The 23,366-nt window shown below is 31.9% G+C and overlaps 1 pseudogene; it reads right to left on the reverse strand.

Annotated features, from left to right (window-relative positions):
• Positions 1-19,622: 19,622 nt before the first annotated feature.
• On the reverse strand, positions 19,623-21,628 carry LOC124939043 (annotated as a pseudogene).
• Positions 21,629-23,366: the final 1,738 nt, after the last annotated feature.

A 23,366-nucleotide genomic window follows, 5' to 3' on the forward strand; every position in this document is an offset into this window, starting at 1 on the left:
AAGTGTCTTTATCATTTTTTTAAAATTATTATAATTTTTATTTTCTAAAGATAATTATATTCTACTATTTTAGTTTATAAAATTAATAATTTAATAGTTAAAATAATATTATAAAAATAAAGTTATAAAAAAATAGGTTTATTAAGAGAAGGAATAGCATTTTATTTTACTCTCCTTACCATCACTTCAAATACATTCATAATCGAAAAAAATTATTAAATACTAAATTTTTTTTAGAAATTTATATTTTATAAAAATAAGATAATAATATTTTAATATTTTAATTAATAAGATGAGTAATTTAATAGTTAAAATAAAACTCAATCAAATCTAAAAATAAATCCAAATCAAACAAACGCTAAGTGCACTCGGAACAGGGTTTCTTGGAAGAGTACTTTAATTTTCCCTTTCACACGTTGACTGTTGACTCTCTTGGAGCTTGTTTGATTTTTAGCTTTTTAATATTTTATTCAAAATTTTATCATCATTTCATCCTTTTAATTAATTATTTTATATATTAAACTACTGAAAGTATTTTTTATTTAACTTATAATTTACTCTTTTATTTAAAATTTATATTTTGTAAAGATTAAATAAGTAATTTCACAGTTAAATTAATAATAATTATAAAAATAGGGTGAGGTTTCTTTTGAAAAGGAAAAGCAATTTATTTTCCTCTTCGGCGGCACGTCACTGCCTGACTCTCTCTCTATCTCTTCTCTGATCTTGTTTATCGGTATCTTTATAATATATTTATTTTAAATCTTACTATTTAATTAATAATATTATTTATTAAATTATTAAATTTATATTTTATTTAATGTTTTAAAATTAATTTATAGTTAATTAAATAATCATTCAAATTTAAAATCTATATATATATAATGATGCTTAATTTTTAAAATGTCCGGATTGCTGGGTCGAGAGCTGTGGTTAATTTGGATATTTATGTGAGAGTAAATGGATATTTGGGTCGGATTGTGGGTTGACCCGCCCATAAACTTAAAACGGTTAAAAATAAATTTAAAAATGTTATTTGTACGTTTCGAACTTGCAACCTAACAAAACAAGTACAACGTTTAACCAAATGTGATTGATATGTGGTTTGTCAAGGGATAATAGACTGGTATCATTTGAAAGTGGTTAAAAAATATGAATCAAATATTGAATTGATCAAAGTGTGAGGTTACGATGTTAATTATTAAAAAATATGAATCAAATATTTGATTGACAAAGTGAAAGTGTATAGTCACGAAATGATATTCATTCGGAAAAAATATGTGATGAAAATGTGAGAAAATAAGTTGTTTTATCGAAGTGAATAAAATGTGTAATGATAGCGTTATATTTTTATTTTAATAATTTTAAACATTGAATAAATCTTATTATAATTTAGGGTTTAAGGTAACCAACTAGGCTAACAACACTTTATATTTAAGATTCAACACCAAATCTATATATATATAATGATACTTAATTTTTAAAGTGTTCGGATTGCCGGGTCGAGAGCTGTGGTTAATTTGGATATTTATGTTAGAGTAAATGGATACTTGAGTCGGATTGTGGGTTGACCCGCCCATAAACTTAATTAAAACGGTTAAAAATAAATTTAAAAATGTTATTTATAGGTTTCGAACTTGCAACCTAACAAAACAAGTACAGCATCTTAACCAACTAGGCTAACAACACTTTATATTTAAGATTTAACACTAAATTTGATGAACGCGAGACATTTTAATAATAAAAGTTCAAATTTTTAACTAACTAATCTCTATATATATAATGATGCTTAATTTTTAAAATGTCCGGATTGCCGGGTCGAGAGCTGTGGTTAATTTTGATATTTATGTGAGAGTAAATGGATATTTGGGTCGGATTGTGGGTTGACCCGCCCATAAACTTAAAACGGTTAAAAATAAATTTAAAAATGTTATTTGTAGGTTTCGAACTTGCAACCTAACAAAACAAGTACAACGTTTAACCAAATGTGATTGATATGTGGTTTGTCAAGGGATAATAGACCGGTATCATTTGAAAGTGGTTAAAAAATATGAATCAAATATTGAATTGATCAAAGTGTGAGGTTACGATGTTAATTATTAAAAAAATATGAATCAAATATTTGATTGACAAAGTGAAAGTGTATAGTCACGAAATGATATTCATTCGGAAAAAATATGTGATGAAAATGTGAGAATATAAGTTGTTTTATCGAAGTGAATAAAATGTGTAATGATAGCGTTATATTTTTATTTTAATAATTTTAAACATTGAATAAATATTATTATAATTTAGGGTTTAGGGTAACCAACTAGGCTAACAACTCTTTATATTTAAGATTCAACACCAAATCTATATATATATAATGATGCTTAATTTTTAAAATGTCCGGATTGCCGGGTCGAGAGCTGTGGTTAATTTGGATATTTATGTGAGAGTAAATGGATACTTGGGTCGGATTGTGGGTTGACCCGCCCATAAACTTAAAACTGTTAAAAATAAATTTAAAAATGTTATTTATAGGTTTCGAACTTGCAACCTAACAAAAAAAGTACAACACCTTAACCAACTAGGCTAACAACTCTTTATATTTAAGATTCAACACCAAATTTGATGAACGCGAGACATTTTAATAATAAAAGTTTAAATTTTTAACTAACTAATCTATATATATATAATGATACTTAATTTTTAAAGTGTTCGAATTGCCGGGTCGAGAGCTGTGGTTAATTTGGATATTTATGTTAGAGTAAATGGATACTTGAGTCGGATTGTGGGTTGACCCGCCCATAAATTTAATTAAAACGGTTAAAAATAAATTTAAAAATGTTATTAGTAGGTTTCGAACTTGCAACCTAACAAATCAAGTACAACCCCTTAACCAACTAGGCTAACAACACTTTATATTTAAGATTTAACACTAAATTTGATGAACGCGAGACATTTTAATAATAAAAGTTCAAATTTTTAACTAACTAATCTATATATATAATGATGCTTAATTTTTTAAATGTTCGGATTGTCGGGTCGAGAGTTGTGGTTAATTTAGATATTTATGTAAGAGTAAATGGATACTTGGGTCGGATTGTGGGTTGACCCGCCCATAAACTTAAAACGGTTAAAAATAAATTTAAAAATGTTATTTATAGGTTTCAAACTTGCAACCTAACAAAACAAGTACAACCCCTTAACCAACTAGGCTAACAACTCTTTATATTTAAGATTCAACACCAAATCTATATATATATAATGATGCTTAATTTTTAAAATGTCCGGATTGTCGGGTCGAGAGTTGTGGTTAATTTGGATATTTATGTGAGAGTAAATGGATACTTGGGTCGGATTGTGGGTTGACCCGCCCATAAACTTAAAACGGTTAAAAATAAATTTAAAAATGTTATTTATAGGTTTCGAACTTGCAACCTAACAAAACAAGTACAACCCCTTAACCAACTAGGCTAACAACTCTTTATATTTAAAATTCAACACCAAATTTGATGAACGCGAGACATTTTAATAATAAAAGTCAACTTTTTAACTAACTAATCTATATATATATATAATGATACTTAATTTTTAAAGTGTTCGGATTGTCGGGTCGAGAGTTGTGGTTAATTTGGATATTTATGTTAGAGTAAATGGATACTTGAGTCGGATTGTGGGTTGACCCGCCCATAAACTTAATTAAAACGGTTAAAAATAAATTTAAAAATGTTATTTGTAGGTTTCAAACTTGCAACCTAACAAAACAAGTACAATCCCTTAACCAACTAGGCTAACAACACTTTATATTTAAGATTTAACACTAAATTTGATGAACGCGAGACATTTTAATAATAAAAGTTCAAATTTTTAACTAACTAATCTCTATATATATAATGATGCTTAATTTTTAAAGTGTCCGGATTGCAGGGTCGAGAGTTGTGGTTAATTTGGATATTTATGTGAGAGTAAATGGATACTTGGGTCGGATTGTGGGTTGACCCGCCCATAAACTTAAAACGGTTAAAAATAAATTTAAAAATGTTATTTATAGGTTTCGAACTTGCAACCTAACAAAACAAGTACAAGCCCTTAACCAACTAGGCTAACAACTCTTTATATTTAAGATTCAACACCAAATTTGATGAACGCGAGACATTTTAATAATAAAAGTCAACTTTTTAACTAACTAATCTATATATATATATAATGATACTTAATTTTTAAAGTGTTCGGATTGTCGGGTCGAGAGCTGTGGTTAATTTGGATATTTATGTTAGAGTAAATGGATACTTGAGTCGGATTGTGGGTTGACCCGCCCATAAACTTAATTAAAACGGTTAAAAATAAATTTAAAAATGTTATTTGTAGGTTTCGAAGTTGCAACCTAACAAAATAAGTACAATCCCTTAACCAACTAGGCTAACAACATTTTATATTTAAGATTTAACACTAAATTTGATGAACGCGAGACATTTTAATAATAAAAGTTCAAATTTTTAACTAACTAATCTCTATATATATAATGATGCTTAATTTTTAAAGTGTCCGGATTGCCGGGTCGAGAGCTGTGGTTAATTTGGATATTTATGTGAGAGTAAATGGATACTTGGGTCGGATTGTGGGTTGACCCGCCCATAAACTTAAAACGGTTAAAAATAAATTTAAAAATGTTATTTATAGGTTTCGAACTTGCAACCTAACAAAACAAGTACAACCCCTTAACCAACTAGGCTAACAACTCTTTATATTTAAGATTCAACACCAAATTTGATGAACGCGAGACATTTTAATAATAAAAGTCAACTTTTTAACTAACTAATCTATATATATATATATAATGATACTTAATTTTTAAAGTGTTCGGATTGTCGGGTCGAGAGCTGTGGTTAATTTGGATATTTATGTTAGAGTAAATGGATACTTGAGTCGGATTGTGGGTTGACCCGCCCATAAACTTAATTAAAACGGTTAAAAATAAATTTAAAAATGTTATTTGTAGGTTTCAAACTTGCAACCTAACAAAACAAGTACAATCCCTTAACCAACTAGGCTAACAACACTTTATATTTAAGATTTAACACTAAATTTGATGAACGCGAGACATTTTAATAATAAAGTTCAAATTTTTAACTAACTAATCTCTATATATATAATGATGCTTAATTTTTAAAGTGTCCGGATTGCAGGGTCGAGAGTTGTGGTTAATTTGGATATTTATGTGAGAGTAAATGGATACTTGGGTCGGATTGTGGGTTGACCCGCCCATAAACTTAAAACGGTTAAAAATAAATTTAAAAATGTTATTTATAGGTTTCGAACTTGCAACCTAACAAAACAAGTACAAGCCCTTAACCAACTAGGCTAACAACTCTTTATATTTAAGATTCAACACCAAATTTGATGAACGCGAGACATTTTAATAATAAAAGTCAACTTTTTAACTAACTAATCTATATATATATAATGATACTTAATTTTTAAAGTGTTCGGATTGTCGGGTCGAGAGCTGTGGTTAATTTGGATATTTATGTTAGAGTAAATGGATACTTGAGTCGGATTGTGGGTTGACCCGCCCATAAACTTAATTAAAACGGTTAAAAATAAATTTAAAAATGTTATTTGTAGGTTTCGAAGTTGCAACCTAACAAAATAAGTACAATCCCTTAACCAACTAGGCTAACAACATTTTATATTTAAGATTTAACACTAAATTTGATGAACGCGAGACATTTTAATAATAAAAGTTCAAATTTTTAACTAACTAATCTCTATATATATAATGATGCTTAATTTTTAAAGTGTCCGGATTGCCGGGTCGAGAGCTGTGGTTAATTTGGATATTTATGTGAGAGTAAATGGATACTTGGGTCGGATTGTGGGTTGACCCGCCCATAAACTTAAAACGGTTAAAAATAAATTTAAAAATGTTATTTATAGGTTTCGAACTTGCAACCTAACAAAACAAGTACAACCCCTTAACCAACTAGGCTAACAACTCTTTATATTTAAGATTCAACACCAAATTTGATGAACGCGAGACATTTTAATAATAAAAGTCAACTTTTTAACTAACTAATCTATATATATATATATAATGATACTTAATTTTTAAAGTGTTCGGATTGTCGGGTCGAGAGCTGTGGTTAATTTGGATATTTATGTTAGAGTAAATGGATACTTGAGTCGGATTGTGGGTTGACCCGCCCATAAACTTAATTAAAACGGTTAAAAATAAATTTAAAAATGTTATTTGTAGGTTTCGAACTTGCAACCTAACAAAACAAGTACAATCCCTTAACCAACTAGGCTAACAACACTTTATATTTAAGATTTAACACTAAATTTGATGAACGCGAGACATTTTAATAATAAAAGTTCAAATTTTTAACTAACTAATCTCTATATATATAATGATGCTTAATTTTTAAAGTGTCCGGATTGCCGGGTCGAGAGCTGTGGTTAATTTGGATATTTAAGTGAGAGTAAATAGATACTTGGGTCGGATTGTGGGTTGACCCGCCCATAAACTTAAAACGGTTAAAAATAAATTTAAAAATGTTATTTATAGGTTTCGAACTTGCAACCTAACAAAACAAGTACAACCCCTTAACTAACTAGGCTAACAACTCTTTATATTTAAGATTCAACACCAAATTTGATGAACGCGAGACATTTTAATAATAAAAGTTCAAATTTTTAACTAACTAATCTATATATATATATAATGATACTTAATTTTTAAAGTGTTCGGATTGTCGGGTCGAGAGTTGTGGTTAATTTGAATATTTATGTTAGAGTAAATGGATACTTGAGTCGGATTGTGGGTTGACCCGCCCATAAACTTAATTAAAACGGTTAAAAATAAATTTAAAAATGTTATTTGTAGGTTTCGAATTTGCAACCTAACAAAATCTATATATATATATAATGATACTTAATTTTTAAAGTGTTCGGATTGCCGGGTCGAGAGTTGTGGTTAATTTGGATATTTATGATAGAGTAAATGGATACTTGATTCGGATTGTGGGTTGACCCGCCCATAAACTTAATTAAAACGGTTAAAAATAAATTTAAAAATGTTATTTGTAGGTTTCGAACTTGCAACCTAACAAAACAAGTACAACCCTTAACCAACTAGGCTAACAACACTTTATATTTAAGATTTAACACTAAATTTGATGAACGCGAGATATTTTAATAATAAAAGTTCAAATTTTTAACTAACTAATCTATATATATATAATGATGCTTAAATTTTAAAATGTCCGGATTGCCGGGTCGAGAGCTGTGGTTAATTATTTATAATATTAAATACATATTTACTTATATAAAAAAAATTGTTTAATTTTTATTTTATATAAATTAAAAATAAATCAAATTTTTGTTTAAAAAAAATAGTAACAGTAATTCATTCAACTTCCTTAAGACATATACGACAATGACTTACTATAATATAACTTTTTTTTCATAAAATCATAAAATCTAATCAAATATCCCTAAAGAATCAAAGGTTTCACAACCACACAAGTCAATTACATAAATCTTTTATAATTGATCGATTCATATTTCGAATTTTAGTTTCACTAAAATAACTAGAAAGACCCCGTGCTATGCATACGGATAAAAATATATTGTTACAACGTCCCGCGTTCATCAAATTTGGTGTTGAATTAAAAGTCTAAAGTGTTATTAGCCTAGTTGGTTAAAGAGTTGTACTTGTTTTGTTAGGTTGCGAATTTGAAACATACATATAACATTTTTATTTTTATTTTTAACCGTTTTAAATTTATGGGTGGGTCAACCCAAAATCCGACCCAAATATCCATTTACTCTCACATATATATCCAAATTAACCACAGCTCTCGACCCGGCAATCCAGACACTTTCAAAATTAAGCATCATTATATATATAGATTAGTTATTTAAAAAGTTGAACTTATATTGTTACAACATCTCGTGTTCATCAAATTTGGTGTTGAATTAAAAACACAAAGTGTTATTAGTCTTGTTGGTTAATGATTTGTATTTGTTTTGGTAGGTTGCGAGTTCGAAACATACCTATAGCATTTTTAATTTTATTTTTAACCGTTTTAAGTTTATGGGCGGGTCAACCCAGAATCCGACCCAGTATCCATTTACTCTCACATATATATCAAAATTAACAACAACTCTCGACCCGACAATCCGGACACTTTCAAAATTAAGCATCATTATATATATAAATTAGTTAGTTAAAAAGTTGAACTTATATTGTTACAACATCCCGCGTTCATCAAATTTGGTGTTGAATTAAAAATATCAAGTGTTATTAGCCTAGTTGGTTAATGAGTTGTACTTGTTTAGTTAGGTTGCGAGTTTGAAACATACCTATAGTATTTTTTATTTTTATTTTTAACCGTTTTAAATTTATGGGCGGTTCAACCTATAATTCGACCCAAGTATCCATTTACTCTCACATATATATATATCCAAATTAACCACAACTCTCGACCCGGTAATCCTGACACTTTCAAAATTAAGCATCATTATATATATATATATATAGATTAGTTAGTTAAGAAGTTGAACTAATATTGTTGTAACATCCCGCGTTCATCAAATTTGGTGTTGAATTAAAAAATATAAAGTGTTATTAACCTAGTTGGTTAAAGAGTTGTACTTGTTTTGTTAGGTTGCGAGTTCAAAACATACCTATAGCATTTTTATTTTTATTTTTATCGTTTTAAGTTTATGGGCGGGTCAACCCAGATTCCGACCCAAGTATCAATTTACTCTCACATATATATCCAAATTAACCACAACTCTCGACCCAGCAATCCGGACACATTCAAAATTAAGCATCATTATATATATATATATTAGTTATTTAAAAGTTGAACTTATATTGTTACAATATCCCGCGTTCATCAAATTTATTGTTGAATTAATAATTTAAAGTGTTATTAGCTTAGTTGATTAAAGAGTTGTATTTATTTTGTTAGGTTGCGAGTTCGAAACATACCTATAGCATTTTTAATTTTAACTTTTTGTTAGGTTGCGAGTTCGAAACATACCAATAGCATATTTAATTTTATTTTTAACCGTTTTAAGTTTTTTGGCGGTTCAACCCAGAATCTGACCCAAATAACCATTACTCTCACATATATATCCAAATTAACCATAACTCTCGACTCGACAATCTGAACACTTTCAAAATTAAGCATCATTATATATATATATATATATAGAGATTATTTAGTTAAAAAGTTGAACTTATATTGTTACAACATCCCGCGTTCATCAAATTTGGTGTTGAATTAAAAATACAAAGTGTTATTAGCCTAGTTGGTTAATGAGTTGTACTTGTTTAGTTAGGTTGCGAGTTTGAAACATATCTATAACATTTTTAATTTTATTTTTAATCGTTTTAAGTTTATGGGCGGGTCAACCTAGAATCCGACCCAAATATCAATTTAATCTCACATATATATCCAAATTAACCACAGTTTTCGACCCGGTAATCCGGAAACTTTCAAAATTAAGTATTATTATATATATAGAGAGATTAGTTAGTTAAAAAGTTGAAATTATGTTGTTACAACAACATCCCGCGTTCATTAAATTTGGTGTTGAATTAAAAATATAAAGTATTATTAGCCTAGTTGGTTAAATAGTTGTACTTATTTTGTTAGGTTGCGAGTTCAAAACATACCTATAGCATTTTTAATTTTATTATCATTTTAAGTTTATGGGCGGGTCAACCCAGAATCTGACCCAAGTATCCATTTACTCTCACAAATATATCCAAATTAACCACAGCTCTCGACCCGGCAATCCAGACACTTTCAAAATTAAGCATCATTATATATAGATTAGTTATTTAAAAAGTTGAACTTATATTGTTACAACATCCCGCGTTCATCAAATTTGGTGTTGAATTAAAAACATAAAGTGTTATTAGCCTTGTTGGTTAATGAGTTGTATTTATTTTGGTAGGTTGCGAGTTCGAAACATACTTATAACATTTTTAATTTTATTTTTAAACGTTTTAAGTTTATGGGCGGGTCAACCCAGAATCCGACCCAAGTATCCATTTACTCTCACATATATATCCAAATTAACTACAACTCTCGACCCAGCAATCCGAACACTTTTAAAATTAAGCATCATTATATATATAGAGATTAGTTAGTTAAAAAGTTGAAATTATGTTGTTACAACATCCCGCGTTCATCAAATTTGGTGTTGAATTAAAAATATAAAATGTTATTAGCCTAGTTGGTTAAAGAGTTGTACTTATTTTGTTAGGTTGCGAGTTCAAACATACCTATAGCATTTTTAATTTTAATTTTATCGTTTTAAGTTTATGGGCGGGTCAACCCAGAATCCGACCCAAGTATCCATTTACTCTCACAAATATATCCAAATTAACCACAGCTCTCGACCCGGCAATCCGGACACTTTCAAAATTAAGCATCATTATATATATAGATTAGTTATTTAAAAAGTTAAACTTATATTGTTACAACATCCCACGTTCATCAAATTTGGTGTTGAATTGTAAACATAAAGTGTTATTAGCCTTGTTGGTTAATGAGTTGTACTTATTTTGGTAGGTTGCGAGTTCGAAACATACTTATAACATTTTTAATTTTATTTTTAACCGTTTTAAGTTTATGGGCGGGTCAACCCAGAATCCGACCCAAGTATCCATTTACTATCACATATATATCCAAATTAACTACAACTCTCGACCCGGCAATCCGAACACTTTTAAAATTAAGCATCATTATATATAGAGAGATTAGTTAGTTAAAAAGTTGAACTTATATTGTTACAACATCCCGCGTTCATCATATTTGGTGTCGAATTGAAAATGTAAAGTGTTATTAGCCTAGTTGGTTAATGAGTTGTATTTATTTAGTTAGGTTGCGAGTTCGAAACATATTTATAGCATTTTTAATTTTATTTTTAACCGTTTTAAGTGTAAGGGCGGGTCAACCCAGAATCCGACTCAAGTATCCATTTCCTCTCACATATATATCCAAATTAACCACCGCTCTTAACCCGGCAATCCAGACACTTTCAAAATTAAGCATCATTATATATATATATATAGATAGATATATGTCACAATCAAGGATTCCCGACTTAATTATGTCTCTTTTCACATCATCATTGATTTTATAAATATTTCAAATAATAATATTTCATTTCATTTGATGAAATATAATAAGAATAACTTTTTCTCGGGCTTCAAGACACGTTTTCCTTCTTGCATATAATCATGTGATAGATCATTTAGCTTTTTCAACTAACAACGTTGGTAGTTGTTCGACGAGAAAGAATTTTGGAGAAGTATACATAAGGGGTGGAATGCCGCGCACATTTGGCCACACTTTAGTCTCAAGGATCTCCCTCAAGGGGGTTTGTTTTCATCCAACATCATATTAATATATGTCGAGAATTCCATTAACATCTTCTTATTGAAATCATTATCTGGCTCAAAATCCAAAAATTCCTCATCGAACACATCGTGAATGAAAACTAATAATTCATGGTTTTTAATTTCAGGATAAAGGGTTCTAATAGGAATGATTTGGATTATGTCTTCCACAAGTGACTAACATCCATTTTTTACCTAATCAATTTCTTTCTAGTCAGACAACAAATCCAAAATAGGATGAGGTTGATGACCTCAACTTTTGATACTCCACCACTTATAATATTTTACACGATCTCGTGACTATAGAAAAGTCATATGAAGTTACATTCACATCAAACTCCACAAAGTAAAATGGGGTACTCTTCTTGGTCCTTATTAATCACTTACCCGTACACCCCTTTATCAACATTTAGGGAGGCATCACAACCCGAGGGTTATGAAGACATATACTCGATCTTAGCCTCACGAAAATCTATTGATTCATTTAATCCCTCCTCAGCCTACACGACATCCCTCCTGTCCATATCAAATCTCTTCGAATTTTTTATCTCAATTATTAGTCTTTTAACATCTGCGAGATTAGCCATACAAATCCGAATTCCGATCAACGTAAATGAAGTTATCACCGACTCTCTTGTTTGCCTTTACGAACTTGATGGCTCCAACACAAGCAAATTTGATGTGTTTATTCTCGATGAAGGAGGCACGACAATAGGACGTTCAGACCACCATCACCTTATACACATGTTTTCCATTATCAACACATATGCATTCCGAGTAACAAATATGTGAATTAAAGTTATGCATCATCATTCTAATCCAATTAGTCTTCTGCAATAACTAGGTGTTCTCATCGAGCTCAATAAATCCTCTAAAATCATTACTGGTCCGACTAAGAAGATCATGATTCTACATATTTGTTGATATTCTAAATAATTGAATCCATGTACCCTCCGTATCTATGAGGTGTCTTATGATGTGATTGGGTGCAAAAGAATGTGAGTCGTTAGATTTCTTTATCGACTAACGGTCTAATACACTTATCAATTGGCAAGATAAATGTTGTTTTTAAATTCGTTTTATAGAGCAATATATCTTCCTCAAGAATTGAAGTATTACAGAAAGACTCCTTTATTAGGTCTGATCTCGAGACGCCATTGGTTTCAAGCAAACGTCTAAAGAGCCCGAAATAATAGCTTTAATTAGATCGAGTTACCTCAATCACTATTTTTTCGTTCTTTATTTCCGAGAAATCTACAAATTTGGGGCGCGCCTCCAACATTTGAAATTCAAAAGATTTGGATCTGACATGAATCGTATTTTTTTAGTCTATCCAAACAGTCTGCCTTCCAACGCCTATCATTGTTGGAAAGGTTTGAGCTTTGTCCGCACGAGATTTTGGTTGCACCACTCTAGGTCGAGTTTGTTGAATAAGTTGTGTGTCAACAGAAGACCTCTCCCTCCTTTGGTTTTGGAAATAGAGTCTAGTCGAGTATTGACCCCTTTCTAGAGCCCTCCCTCTACCACCAACAGTATAACGCATAGCCTCCTAAGACTCGAATGTGTGAGGCGCCCTTTGGGGTGCTCAGAAAGTCGATGACCAGTGTGACCCTTTGACTCTCCCAACCATCTCACAATGTTCTGCGTCGCTTTACCCTACAACTCACATGATGTTGTCCATCAACTAATTATGTCGCATGACCCCGTCTTCTCACCAAAAACAAGCATTCCTCCATAGTAGAAGTCACATCGAAAATAAGTCTCCAATAACTATTTGAGGGTGTGACTTTACACATTTGACTCTCTCTATTTTGTTTTTTTACAAATCTTCTAATTTTAAAAGCAAGTCATTCTTTAAAGTCTTATTAAATACTACATTATATAATATAACATTTAAAATTCAAATATATAATTATAAGAAAAAACATATTTCAACAAATCTTTTTACACTTAATTCTCATCAACCGACCTAAAATGATCATGTTTAATACATTGATGAATTTTTCTCATCTAAAATATAATTCATTAATTAAGTAGTAAAACATTTAGGGTGGTTAAATATCACCGTCTACTATTATCATATTAGCATGTCAAGAATTATTATATCACGTGGCTTCTATATTATTTTTTCGAATAAAATTATGTAAATTTTCAGTTTCTTGAATTATTCTAAGTTATTTTTTAAGATTAAATTCACGTAATGATCCTCCATTTTGAGACGTCACTTATTTTTTCAAATTCTTAATTTTATTTTTATTATTCATCTATGGGAAAGTGATTCATGTTGAACATTTCTTTTCTCATAGATATAAAAGGTTGGCCTACAAAATGAGGATGATAATTTATTCGAAAATACAGGATTATATACTAAATTTGGTTTGAATACTTCGAATTTACAAGATAATGTTTCCCTATAATAAATTATTAATTAATTATCAATAGTAATAGTTTTCAATTGACCATGCATATGTTTTGTTCATGTACCCGAAAGTGGATATAGAAAATGATATTAAGGAGTTTATTGTGCTATATCAAGCACAATTAAGTCGTGTATTGATCCTTATGCACCAAACACAAAATAAGTGACAAGAGACTGTGGGTACATAACGCTAATACCTTAATTATTGTGTGCCAACAATACAAATTTATGTTTCTATATAGACTTGTACATGAGTACTATCTATAACAAATGTAACCCTATACACATGATAACATAAATTAACTAGTTTGTTACAACAAATTGAAGTATATATAAAAAAAGAACTATAATGGTGTTGTAATTTTTTTATGTACAATATTTTGAACAATAGGTAGTATCTCAGCAGCATTTAGTCAATCAAGAAACTTAAGTACGTACCATTGAAATATATCACCATTGAAATGTATCGAGACATCATTTGCTTAGAGTGACCAAATGTTATTCGAACACAAGACATGATATGACCATGTGTTAAGTATTGGAAGTTCATCACCACTTGCTCCTCGACACGAATTGAGGACCATAAAATAGGCAGATCGTAAACTTGTACGAGTTATTCTATAAGTAGTCTAAGATAGTGACTCTCCATTTTAACTCCATTTTAACCATGTTTAGACATTTTTCATGGTTAGACATCAACATTTGAACAACAATACTTTTTTATTTTAGAAATGAAAAATAATTCCAAATTGTCTTAAACAATATAAAATAATAGAGATAACGTACCATCCGGGTTCTAATCATTGTACCATCTAAATTGGAAAATTGGAAAATGATATAATGGTCTTGCTTTCCTTCATTGTAACGATAAAATATATATGAAAATTATGTAGGCTCACATATTACAAAAATTGTTGGCATCATGCAAATCATTTGTCTCTTTCACATTTGAAAAAATAATACCTTAGAAGAAAAATGTATTAATTATGATATTGTTCAAAAAAAAAGATGTCAAGCAGTTAATCATGACTTTCACCCAACTTTCAAGTTTGAATAGAAATATTGTTTTGAATAAAAATCCTAAAATAGATGAGTGATAAAGGAAAGAAACATACATATACAATTGAGATTGATATTTTATTCAAGTAACACTTTCTACATGTCTCAACCATGTAACCAAAATTATTTATATGATAAATCAATAAACAAATAAAGAAATGTAGCTAGCTGTTGTGCGGAATGCAAGAAAGTGATGAACAATGAAATGTGAAAAACAGATGAAGAGAGATATTTTATTGTCAAAGATAAAGATCAAACAGATTACAGCAAAAGAAATAAACTACGACTATAAAAATGTTGAAAACAAGAAACGTAAATACTAACTTAATTTTGCATAACTGTATAATTAAATGTGATATTAATTCCTATACTAAAGGCAGATCGTTACAAATCTCCACCTTGCCTTAGTATCACCCAACAAGAAGAGCCTGATCAAACTACTTCCAACTGTCAACATTTAGCAGGTCCAAACAATGGGTGAATTTGTTAAGTGGAACCAACTTCGTGAACATGTCAGCAAGATTATGATGTGTGCTGATCTTCTTCACTTTGATTCTCTTCTCAATACGAAGAAAATGATAACGAACATCAATATGTTTGGTTCTATCATGATGCACTTGATCTTTGGCCAAACAAATAGCACTTAAGCTATCACAAAAAACAATTGTCTGATCATGATGGATACCAAGGTCATTGATTAATCCTTTCAACCATATACCCTCATTGGCTGCTTCAGTTAGCGCCATATACTCAGCCTCGGTAGTGGACAACGTCACGGTCGACTGTAATGTTGCCTTCCAACTAACCAAAGAGTCACCAAGGGTGTAAACATAACCAGTCATTGATCTTCTACCATCGATATCTGCAGCATAATCTGAGTCTGAATAACCAGTTACGAGACACTGATTATTACTCCCATAAATGAGACCAACATCGGATGTGCCTCTCAGATAGCGAAATATTCGCTTTACCGTTTGCCAGTGTTCCTTACCAGGTCGAGACATAAACCTGCTAACAACACTAACTGAATACGCAATATCAAGTCTAGTGCATACCATGACATACATTAAACTACCAACCGCACTAGCATACGGTACATTAGACATATATAACTTCTCAGCTTTAGACTGAGTGCGAATGCAGACAAATGATTAGTAACAGCTGCAGGAGTATTGAGAGCCTTTGCTGTACTCATCCCAAAACGAGACAACATTTTCAAAATATAACTCTTCTGTGAAAGAAATAGCTTCTTTTGAACTCGATCTCTTACTATTTCCATGCCCAAAATTTTTCGTGCTCCACCTAGGTCTTTCATATCAAACTCGGAACTGAGAAGGTCTTTCAGCTTTTGAATCTCCGACATCTTCTTGGCTGCGATTAACATGTCGTCTACATACAGGAGTAAATAAATCAAAGAACCATCACTGATTTTGTTGTGATAGACACAACAATCATATGCACTCCTATTGAAACCATGTTCAATCATGAAATTGTCAAACCGCTTATACCACTGTCGAGGAGACTGTTTAAGTCCATATAAAGACTTCTTCAGACTACAAACATGTGTTTCCTTACCAGGAACAAGAAATCCTTCAGGCTGACTCAATAGTATATCCTCCTCAATCTCACCGTGTAAGAAAGTCGTCTTCACGTCTAATTGCTCGAGTTCCAGATCCTGATGTGCTACTATAGCTAGTAGTACCCTGATAGAAGTGTGTCGGACTACAAGTGAGAATATCACATTGTAGTCTATGCCTTCCTTTTGACTGAATCTCTTTGCAACTAATCGTGCTTTATATTTGGTCCCTTCAGCACTAGAGGTTCCATCTTTCCTTTTGAAAATCCATTTACACCCAATGACTCTTCTTCCCTTAGGTAAAGTAACCAGCTCCCATGTATTATTCTTGTGAAGTGATTCCATCTCCTCACACATGAAAGCAATTCATTGCGTAGAATCAGCACCATTAACAGCTTCATTGGAAGAAGATGGCTCGTTATGTATGACATCTTCAGCTACCTGAAGTGCATAACTTACCATTTCTTCAGTATCATTTATAGAGGGATTGGTTGTCCTACTTCCAGGACCAGTTGAGATCTTTCTTCCCTCGATTGAATGAATTAACCTGTCAGGAGCTTTAATTTGCCTTCTAGGTCGTGTTGCAATGTCAGATTGACTTTCAGGTGCTCCAAATTGATAAACTTCCTTAGATGGCTTATCAGTATCGTGTGTCATGTCAGTTGTCCCTTGAACTGGAGCCACCTCAAGCTCCACCTGTTTCTCAGTATTATTATTTTCTCCAGAAAGTGATGGCTTGATAGAAGAGTTAAGTATAAACTTCTCATTAAAGGTGACATCCCTGCTGAGGATTACTCTACCTTCAGAAGATGACCAGATTCTATATCCCTTGACTCCATCTCCATAGCCCATGAAAATACCATGTTTTGCCCTTGGTTCCAACTTTCCTTCATTAACATGATAGTAAGATGTGCACCCAAAGACTTTCAAATGAGAATAATCAACGACGTTACCAGACCATACCTCGTAAGGGATTCAGCAATCAATCCCAGTGTGTGGTGCACGATTTATCAGATAGCAAGTCGTTAAGACAACCTCGCTCCAATACTTTCTAGCCAATCCCGCATTAGAGAGCATACTTCTAACTCTCTCTAACAGTGTTTGATTGACTCTTTCTACTACACCATTCTCCTGTGGTGTACCTCGGACAGTGTGATGTCTTGCAATCCCCATATCCCTACAGAACTCATTAAACTCAGATGAACAGAATTCAAGTCCATTATCTGTTCGCAGCTTCTTAACCTTCTTTCCAGTTTGATTCTCCACCAGTGCCTTCCAATGTTTGAAGGTCTTAAATACCTCGCTCTTATGTCTTAGAAGATACAATCAGGTCATCCTTGAGTAATCATCTATGAATGTTACAAAATAGCTATAACCTCCTATACATTCAACTTGAGCAAGACCCCAACAATCAGAGTGGATATAATCTAGTGTGCCCTTAGTTTTGTGAACTCCCTTACTGAACTTACGGCGATGCTTTTTCCCGAAAATGAAGTGTTCACACAACTCAAGGTTGGTAACCTTGTGGCCATATAGAAGATCTCGTTTGGATAGAATTTGCATCCCCCTCTCCCCCATATGTCCAAGTCGCATATGCCACAACTTGGTTACATCAGGGTGTCGATTCACAGATTTGGATGCGACCGCAGAGGAACCTGTCAGCGTCTTACCTTGTAGTATATACAAGGTATTCTGTTTAATATCTTTTAGTATTATTTTTGAACCTTTACTGATTCACAATGTTCCTTCTTCACCGCTAAACTTGAAACCTTTAGCATCTAAAATGCCTAAAGATATTAAGTTCTTCTTCAGTTGAGGAACATGCCGAACGCCAGTTAGGGTCCGTATCTTACCATCATCAGTCATAATTTTGATAGTCCCAATACCCACCGTTTTACATATGGCATCATTTCCCATGACAACGTTTCCACCATCATAATCTTCATAGGTATCGAACCATTCTTTGTTCGGACTCATATGATATGAACACCCTGAATCCAACACCCACGTATCAATAAGGTGTAGAGAAGCGTTAGCTACAAGGGCAATGTCCTCCTCTAAGTCGGTGTCTCTGTCTTTATATGCTATCGCAGCCGTAGAATATTTGCCCATTTTCTTAGGACAATTATTCTTTCAATGACCAGGTTCTTTACGATAATTGCTGATGTCTTTAGCATTAGGGCCCTTAGCTTTGTATTTCTGATCCTTCTTCTTTCTAAACCCTTTGTAGTTGACTGTGCTGGCAATCAACCCAGATGCTTGACTGTCTACAATTTCACCGCTCGCCTTATGACGCAGATCTCTAGTATGAAGTGCTGACCGAACTTCCTCTAGAGTTACAGAGTCTTTACCCACAACGAACGATTGAACAAAATTTTCAAACGAGTTGGGTAAAGATACCAACAGAATTAATGCAGCATCTTCATCTTCGATCTTAACATCTATATTTCTCAATTCAAGTAATATAGTGTTTAACTTATCAAGATGTTCACGAAGAGACTTACCTTCAAGCATACGAAGACTGAACAGACGTTGCTTCAATAACAACTTGTTAGTTAGTGACTTTGTCATGTACAAAGCCTCTAACTTCGACCACAGACCGATTGCGGTATCTTCGTTTAATACCTCAGTAATCACTTCATCATCTAGACAGAGTAAAATCGTTGAGTGTGCCTTCTCTTCCAAGACCTCAAGCTCAACAGTGATTTTACCAAAGGTAGACTCCTTTGCAGGACCTGTAACTATCTTCGCCTTTTCCTTCGACAATGGTACCCAGACGCCTTGTTGTTTAAGCAAGGCTCGCATTTTGATCTTCCATAGACCAAAACTGTTTCGCCCTGTGAATTTTTCGATTTTCAGATTCATTGAAGACATTCTCTCGCTAGAAAACAAATAGTGATAATCTAATCGGATCTAACCCGCTCTGATACCAATTGTTGTGCGGAATGCAAGAAATTGATGAACAATGAAATGTGAAAAATAGATGAAGAGAGATATTTTATTGTCAAAGATAAAGATCAAACAGATTACAGCAAAAAAAATAAACTACGACTATAAAAATGCTGAAAACAAGAAACGTAAATACTAACTTAATTTTGCATAAATGTAGAATTAAATGTGATATTAATTCCTATACTAAAGGTAGATCGTTACACTAGCTATCTTGAAGAAGTTAGAGATTGATATTGTAGATGATCAAACTTGGCAAAAATACCCAAGAGGGGTGCACTATTATATGTGCATGCCTCCGTTTGCTTAAAATTACTTCTCTTGTCTCTAAATTGGTCGTGTGCGTCGGGCCCTCCTACGAGGGCTCCTACCAAAACATTAGGGTTAGGATTCCGACTTCCAAACCACTTATCATAGCCTTGAATACATCCAATGAAACCCTGATCCGGTTCTACGGATGAGCCCCTATGGTGCACCCTCATGGGATACTTGGAACCGTACCCTACCAAATAACTCATACCCTTAGGGTTGGATCCTAGGATGTAATCAACTTGGGATTTGGCAAATGAAAGCAGTTTCCTATGTCCAACGACACCGGTTGGGCAATGGATTGTCTGGTTGGATTGTTGGAGGTAGTCGGAGTAGACTGTTAGAAGAAACGCGGCCGTTGAGACGTACTGCATGTTATTCCATGGACGGATGTAGAGTAATCCTCCTGGGGTGCGTCGCACGTTGGTTGAGTTGTTCTTGTGGAGACACGAACATATGTAATGCTCTCCTTTTAATTTGTATTGCTCGAGAATTTGCTCCTCTTGTTTAGAAAACCGACCTTGGTTTAGCAACTGCATGCATGCATTAAAGGGTGTGTTATGTTAGAGATGTTCAAAATGATTCTTTTTTTTTATTAAATGAATATTAGGTTTACCATTGATGCAATAATCTGGATGCCGGCATACTTAACATCCCAGCTGAATTCAGTTATATCCCAAGTGATGCCACCGAAAGGAAGAGCATTATGAATGACATAATTTAGGTATTGTTCCTTGTGGGTAGCCTTGTAGAGCCATAAAGCAGACCAAAGCAACTCATCTTTGTACCCACTAAAAGAAGTGTAATACCCTTTGGCTGATCCAATGCTCTCATCGTATCTCCCTCGAAATTTATCAGCGAATTCAAACAGCTGCAATTTATGCATGTCAAGCCTTCATTCATAAATTTATTGGTGAATAGGATTCATCAATTACGTACCTGTTGTGCATGGTGCAAGAGAAGGTGAGAGTAATGTGGGTTTGTTTGTTGGAACACAATGGATGCTGCAGCCATTGCTGCTGCGGTCTCCCCAGCCACGTCTGAACCGGGGTGGTCCTGGTCAATCTTGTAGGCTCGCCTTGATGTGGTCATGTCTTCTGGTCTTTGCCAACAATAGTGATCCGTGTCCCCATCTCCCACCTAAAAATATTAATTATGGTTTGAGTATGAGTAACGATGGAAAGTGAGAATTTAGTGTTATGAATTGTGTGAAATAATGTGTCAACACGTGATTAGACTTTAATATAATAGAAAAGAGAAATTTCATTTTCCAAGTTTGCACATCATTCTCGACACCTTTAATGACACCAAATTTCATCTCTATCGTCATTTACTTACTGAGTATATAAAGTTGAAAAATAAGTGTTTTTACCTGAGCCCATAAAACATTGGGATGAGTGTGGGCTTTGATGAAATAGTCAGTCCCCCACTTAATAGAATCCAACATGTGACCATACTCTCCGGCGCCGGCGATCTGATTTCCATACTCAATTACCCCCCAAGAAAGCATTGTAATGGTAAAAGCCATCGGCAGACCAAATTTAACGTTGTCTCCGGCATCATAGTACCCTCCGACCAAGTCAACCTAAGACAAAACAAAAATATTAATAAATGATAAAATGATTAATTAATTATGCATGGTTGTGACTTGGGAGGTGCATGACTGTCCCACCCCTTGTTCTAAACCGTCGGTGAGGGCTGAGTGGTGGCGCCAGGTGACCCTCTGGTTGTACGGAAGGTGACCGGATCATTGGGCCTCAAAGTAGAGAAGACTCTTTCTAAGGGCATTTCCATAGTCGTCCAAGGCTTCACATGGAATTATAAGTACTAGAATTGAAATCAAGAAAATTGTGGTCATAGGAAAATGTTGTCGGAGCTCCGATGTTGGGATTTTGTTAATCACCATGTTAATAATAATAATAATAATTAGTTTTGTGGAATGTGTTGGGCAAAGGGCAGGAAATAAATAGGATTGTAAATTTGGAACAAAATATTGGAATAGGTCAGGGGAAGATTAGAAGTTGTTTGGTATGAGTTATTTGAATACCTTTTAATTTATCAAACAAATTATTAAATTAATTTTTTTATTATTATTTTTAGTTGTAGAACATAAATTTATACTTCTTCTATGAATGCCTTAGGGACTTGTCTATTTTAAAATTCAATTCAAATACGACACAACGCATGAAGGAAGCCATCGGTTGACTTAGTGTTACTAATTTTCTTTTCATAATAAATAATAATATAATCAAGTTGGTTTAACAAGAACCAAGAAATAACATTCAGGGTATTTATGTAATTTAGATTTACTATTTTAAAATACCAGAAATATATGTAATTTAGACTTACTATTTTAAAATACCAAAAACAAGTTTTGCTCTATTATAAGAACTGTTCTTTAGAATTAAATGTCACAATTTTATTTTCATTAAAAATATCTTAAATTGAAGAGAATGTCAGAATTATGGAAGAACCATACTAATTTCTTAAATAAGAAAATACAAATAAAAAAAATATTTTAAAATACTAAAATAGGTATTAAGATAATTATTTTGGTTAACATCTCAATTATTTTATATTGAACTATTTAAACGAAGAGAAATCATAAACTTGTTTAGTGTATTATTTATAAAACCCTTGTTGTTTGATAAAAATTATGAAAAAAATAGTTTTTAAAATTTTAAGACAGATTTACCTTTGAATTGAGAGGATATGATAAATGTGAGAGAATTATAGATTAGACTTTAGAGAGAGAAAAGATAAGGTGGTTGAGAGAAAGGAGTTAGTTTTGATATTTAAATGGATAAAATTTATAATTAATAATTAATTTATTAATAAGATATTTAAATTTTGAGATAAAATTTGAATTTTATCAAAAATAACCAAACATCAAACAAGCCCTAATAAAATAAAGTTCTTTCAATATAAATAATTATGTTGTCTTCTAAGACATGAAATGTTCAGTACTAACCTAGTCAAAGTTATGAGAATGGCAATATATATGAATATTATATTTCCAAGTTATGAATAGTCAAAAGTTATGAGAATGACAATTCAATCAATTCTCACTGCAGACGGCTCAAGAATTATGATATACGTTAGTAATAATTTAAAAAAACTAGAAAAGAAAAAAAAAACTTTTTTTAATTAAAATAATATAATAATAAACATTTCAAGAACTGAAGAATTTTTTTATTAATTCTTGTTATATAAAAGAACTTATTAATTAACCCAACCTTCTTCTTTATTTTTATTTTTCTCCAGTCAACTTTTCATCTGTATCAAAAATTCATTTTGTGCATAATTAACTAGTTTTGGAAGACTTTGCTATTTTGCTTCAAATTCTATTTTAAAGAACAACACACTTTCATATTTCCATATTTTATTGTTAAATATCATTTTGCTCAAAAAATAAATCTAGGCTTCCTTTCTTTTTTAATTTTCTTAAATGTTTTGTGAAAAAATTATAACTCTTTATTCATGTATTATTCTTGAGTTTTTTTCAATATATATATATATATATTATAATTTTGGTTTTAGAGCTAGTGTGACACATTTTGATATCTTAAATTGATTTTTTTTTTCTACTTTATTTAGTAGGATAGAAGGTGTGTTTTCTAAGTGGATAATTTTTTTTATTTATA

This window comes from Impatiens glandulifera, chromosome 5, assembly GCF_907164915.1.
Source record: "Impatiens glandulifera chromosome 5, dImpGla2.1, whole genome shotgun sequence".
Taxonomy (NCBI): Eukaryota; Viridiplantae; Streptophyta; class Magnoliopsida; order Ericales; family Balsaminaceae; genus Impatiens; species Impatiens glandulifera.